Source organism: Martes martes, assembly GCF_963455335.1.
Source record: "Martes martes genome assembly, chromosome: 12".
In the NCBI taxonomy this organism is placed as follows: domain Eukaryota; kingdom Metazoa; phylum Chordata; class Mammalia; order Carnivora; family Mustelidae; genus Martes; species Martes martes.
The window spans coordinates 27,055,312-27,061,311 of NC_137900.1; positions in this window are offsets into that span (position 1 = coordinate 27,055,312).

The following is a 6,000-nucleotide window of genomic DNA, read 5'->3' on the forward strand; positions in this document are numbered from 1 at the left end:
TTTGAGCCTCCAACCACAGGCCTTAGAACGCAGGCAGGCACACAGATCCATGCAGCGGGCTGCTTCTCATTTCCCTTCACATTTTCAGTGGCTGGGAAGACATGGAATGAATTGAAGAGGGAGAGACGAAAGCGAGGGGTGGTGAGCAAGGGGGATAGTATGTATCTGCAGTCTGAGAAAAAATAAGATCCTGGGCAGAAGTACAGGGGGAATATGCCCCAATTTTTTTTTTCTTTAGGTAGGCTCCAAGCTGGGCAGGATTTGAACTTCCAACCCCAAGATCAAGGCCTGAGCTGAGAGCAAGAGTCATATGAGCCATCCAGGTGCCCCAGAATATGCCCAGAGTCTAAGGGGACCTGCATGTCTATGTTCGTAGATTTCACTGGTTTATTGTCTGGTTTGAGGTTTCCAAGCTCACCGAAGTCTCCTCTCTTACCAGCTCTTTCTCTTTCTTCCTTCTAGTTATACCATTTCTTGGCATGAGTAGGAAGGCTACTCTTCCCAATAACACAGGAGCCAAGGAGAGGATGAGAATTCGAGTTTACTAAGCCCCTGTTAGTGCTGGGCACCTTACACAGCATGATATTCATTGCAAATCCCAAGTGCAGGAGATATTAGCTCTATTTTTTTTTCTTTTCTTTCTTTTTCCTTTTTTTTTTTTAACATATAATTGAGATATACTGGTTTCAGGTTTACAACATTAGGTATTTGTATATATTGTGAAATGGTCACCACACGAAGTCTAGTTAATATCCATCACCACACATGGCTACAAATTCTTTTTCTTGTGATGAGAAGTTTTCAGATATATTCTCTTGATTTATCTCTTGATGGCATAGATGTACATGAAGGGAAAAAAATTAATGGCAGCCATCTTTGGAAGTGATGTACCACAGTATGTATCAGGCATTAATATGCTTTGAGGTCATTTTAATAATTTCCTGAGGACTAGGGATTTGTTGAAGTTTTTAAAACATTTTTTATGTAAAAATAATATATTTACAGAAAAAAAAATTCTAGTGCATTGTAATGGTATCAAAGGGAAGGATATAACATAAAAAGTAAACTTCCTTCCCTACCCCACCTACCAATTCTAGGGTCTTCTTTTTTTTTTTTTAATTTTTTTTTTTAAGATTTTATTTATTTATTTGAGAGAGAGACAGGGCGAGAGAGCATGAGAGGGGAGAAGGTCAGAGGGCGAAGCAGACTCCCCATGAAGCAGGGAGCCCGATGTGGGACTCGATCCCAGGACTCTGGGATCATGACCTGAGCCGAAGGCAGTCGCTCAACCAACTGAGCCACCCAGGTGCCCTCTAGGGTCTTAAGCTTCTCTTTGCCTATCTCCTTTTTACATCATATACATACATGTAAATTATATTTTTCCAAATATAATATCATTTTTCAAATATAATATTCCCAAAAGCCTGTCCCACCCACCCCCATCAATAATTGTGCTATGTGAAGATGGTCATCTTTTAGTTGTTTTTTTTTTAAGATTTTATTTATTTATTTGACAGAGAGAGATCACAGTAGACAGAGAGGCAGGCAGAGAGAGAGGGAGAGAGGGAAGCAGTCTCCCCGCTGAGCAGAGAGCCTGATGCGGGACTCGATCCCAGGACCCTGAGATCATGACCTGAGCCGAAGGCAGCAGCTTAACCCACTGAGCCGCCCAGGTGCCCCATCTTTTAGTTTTTAGTTGCTTCTTGAGAGCTAAGTTTCAGTCCCTTAGAATACTTGTTCTTGGCAAACAGTAAGTGCTAAATTAAAGTTGACTAAATAGAACTGAATTCATGCAGATTCTCACAAACATACATTGGGCTGTCCTTAAAACCCTCTTCTTTTTGTACCTTTATTCATCCTTTTATCCCCCATTTTAATTCCTTTTGGCCTTTCAAACATTTTTTTTAAACACAGTAAAATAGCCTTAAATATGAGAAGAGAGAGAGAAAGGGCAATATGAAATAAATGACAAGTCCAAATTATAAAATAATTACTAAGAACTGAAGGACGGCACTTCTTTATACCAACTACGCAAACAAAAAATTAATAAAGTTTGGAAAACCCAAGATCGATAGCCAGTTGCTCTCACAAAAAGGTCAAGATCATTTGAAATTAGCATGTCAATTCTTTGCTTTCAGATGGGTGCATGAGAGTCTTGAAAATTCAACTCAACAACCCTTTATTGAACACAGACCATGTAGTAATTGTCTGAAATGTATGTAGGATGATTGTCATAGAGCCACGCACTTAGAAGAGTCTACGATTTAAAGGAGGAGACAGATACAGAAATCAAGTGTCCCAGAATGATGATGGGGCTGGTAGAGAGAGACCAGTGCTAAAGGGGTGCCTCTAGGTCTCCTCAGACAATGATTATTATGGTACCACTGTTAAATCCCACCTGGACACAGAGGTTATGTTCAGATTGATCATTCTGAAATCTGGCTATGCATATTCCTTTTAAAATATGTTTAGAAAATGCAAGGAAGTCAAATTTAGCCCCAAGGTAACTCTAAAACACCACATAGTCAAAATCAGCCATGTTCAAAAGGATTTTTTTTTTACAGCACAGGGAATATAGTCAATGGTATCCTAATAACATTGCATGGTGACAGACAGTAGCTACGCTTGGGGTGAGCATAGCAGAACGTACAGAGTTGTCAAATCGCTGTGTCATACGTCTGAAACCAATGCAACTTGGTGTGTCAACTCTACTTCAATTTAAAAAATAACAAAATAAAATTTAAAAGGATACCAATTTTCATTTTACATATGAAGACAACCTACTAATTTCCAGTAATCATGTCTGAATTTCCAGCCATCAGGAGGAATCATTCTTTACTATCTCTGGGGTCTGAGAGTATTGGACCTTGTCATGGGCAGCCTCCAAACTGCTCACTTTCTGAGTGCTACCTTTAATATCCTAGAAGAATCTCTGACAGACTACTGGAACACCAAAGAGAGTGCTGACATGGTACAAAATGTTTAAAGCTGCATCTCCTGTCAAGGTTTCCTGGAAGACAATACAAGTCAAAGGCACATTGCCTGAAACCCGAGGTAGATAACTGCCCAGATTATTCAAGAGAGGTGTACGGAAGCCCGGAGAGGGTGGAATGTTAAGAAAGAAATCAATGAGCAATGGATTTTTTTTCTCAGAGTGCTACAGAAAGCAAAAACTTCTGTCTAAGCCTTTGTCTTTTTTCAACATGACATCTCCTCCATGAGATGCTCATCTTGTAGTTACTCTCTTTATTTCCACTTTCCTGTACAGGACAGCAGGACAGCAGTTTGTAAAAGCTCACGATGGAAAAGGAATATTGGAAGAATGAGAAAGGCTGAGCTGAGGCGCAATGAAGCAGTAAGAGCGATGTGACCTTGGCATCCTTACTGTCCTTTCAAACGCTTTCCATACCCACCTATCTCAGGATGGCTGCCCCCAAAAGCAGACCATGAGACCAGAGTATCAGCTTATTCAGGAGGTGATCCCAAAAGCTCTGTGAAGGGAATAGAGCAAAAAGAAAGGGAATATTATCAGGCAAATTAGCACCAGGACCACCAAGGCTCAACCCAGTGAGGACCCTTATAAAGAGTGTAGAACTTTTTTTTTTTTAAATAAAGATTTTACTTATTTATTTGATAGAGAGAGATCACAAGTAGGCAGAGAGGCAGGCAGAGAGAGAGGGGGAAGCAGGCTCCCTGCTGAGCAGAGAGCCCGATGCAGGGCTCCATCCCAGGACCCTGAGATCATGACCTGAGCCGAAGGCAGAGGCTTAACCCACTGAGCAAACCAGGCGCCCCGAGCGTAGAACTGTTGAGTTCCCCAGCAAGGAGGAAGGAAGCCAGGTATTCATTAACTATCCACCACCCAGCATGGACTGGGCCTTCCCATTTGAGGCTAAGAGAAAGCCCTCATGTGCAGAGTTGCTAGCTTCCATTCTTGTAGGAATGTTCTAGAATGGCGCCAAGGTCAAACGGGCAGGACACAGACAAAGTCCACTGCACCATCTTTTTTTTTTTTTTAATTTGCTCAGCATTCCCAAATTCTCTTCATGTCTTTCTCTCCTTCTCCTAGCATATTAAAGTTAGACGTCCTTTCTTCTGTTGAGAGAAGAGAGTTTAGAGGTGGTGACTAAAAGAATAGTTGAGCGTGTAGTGATATTAAAAAACCTGGATAAGAATTATTTTGATGAGATTTAGGTCACAGGGGAGGGTTCCTACAGAACGGATGGGACTTCAGGGGGAAATTCTTGTCTTATATTTGTACTAAATAACTGCTTTGATTAACAATAATGACTAATGGGAATGATGCAGTGAGACTTGTTTCTGCTTGTCTCCTTATACCACAGACCAATATCTGCCTAATGTCTCAGGTAAGAAAAGAAAAAATCAGTAAATTGATACAATGTGTTTTGTTTAAGCCTTCTACTCCCAAAGCAAATTTTTTCGTGAAGAACTTAAATTGAACTGGGGCCTCATGTGAGCCAGTCTTGTGATGGTGTCTTATTAAAAGAAACACTCGGTTGTTTCTATCACCAGACAAAAAGTAACTCAAATACTTCAAATCTTTGCCACGTCTATTAAACTTTTGCACAGAAAAGCATTTTTACAATTTTCTCTCCCCATCTCTCTGCCTTCTCAGTATCATTTGCAGGCAACTATAGCTGTTCCCCCCAATTTTTCCCCCACTTGTCACTTCCCACCCCTCAGAACTCTCCTACTTTCAGTCCACTCAACATCTATCTCTCCCCCCTACTTCTGCCTTTGTCTTGGTACAGTCTCCTAAGACTGTTTATCATCTCCGGGTCTTTTGTTATTGTTGTTCTTTTTCTCCATTGCATGTTATCTCTACAACAAAGCCTACCCCGAAGCATCTGTTCTTCTCTCTAGGAGCCATAGTGAGGTATATGTGTGCTGGGAGGGGGAGGATGTAGTGTATGGAGTGCGAAAGGTAGTGAATACTGACTTAGAGGTTAACAACTCTGCTCTTGTCTTACTCTACTTATCTATCAATCTGTATTTACCTATGTCTGTCTGTCTGTTGGAAAAGGACTAAACGAACAAGAGAGTTCCTTGTTACATGTTACTTCAACCTTCCCCATCTTTTCTTCCTTTTTGCCAGCTACCACTTCTTCCTCATGAATTTTGATTAGCCAATAAACTGCAAGACTTGCATAAACGGGTCTCGGGAAATATTGTTCTGGTGGTTATCAAGAAGGAGCACAAAATGGGAATGACTCCCAGCCCTGAGTTTTGGTTGAAGTTGCAAATTGCTGCCTTAGCCAAAATGGCAAAACTAGGGACTCAACATTGCTAATCCTCAACCTTGTTAATCAACTTTGCTTGACCCTGCTTCCAATGGGGAGTCACCAGGTGTTTGGGTGCTCCCTGAATCAAGGAATCCACTGGACAAAGCTCTACCGACCTTTATTTGAGTCCCCTAAATCATTTTCTTTTGACTTTATCTCCACACACAGTATGTACACACACATATCCAGATGATATATATGAAGACAAATTAAGATTAAGTTATAAAGCACTTTCATATTCACTCTGCTTACAAAATGCCTACAAACTTATGAGATAAATGTGAGTATGAATTGTTTTATTCATTCTATAAGGGAGAAAATTAAAGTTCAAAGGACTTAGATGGGTTAGCCCGTGGTCACAGAGCTTGTTAACTATATATTCAAACCTGAGCTGCCAAGTCCCCTTCGTTTCACTATAGCACATCTGAGGATTCCATGGTACTTTCAAGGATTCTCAAAGGACTTTGTCTGCCACTCCTTATCCTCCACACCAAGGAAAACCCTAAAATCCAGGACAAAATGAGGACAATCCAGTGTCTTAGTATCAACAATCAAACTCTGTGTTAAGCTATACATGTGTAATGGTGATAAAGTTTGTGTTTGCATGATTTGTGATTATATATAATCTTTTCTCATTGTGGAAAAGTAGAAAATTGCAAAGACAAAACTCATCTTTGATTTAATTAAATTTCATAAT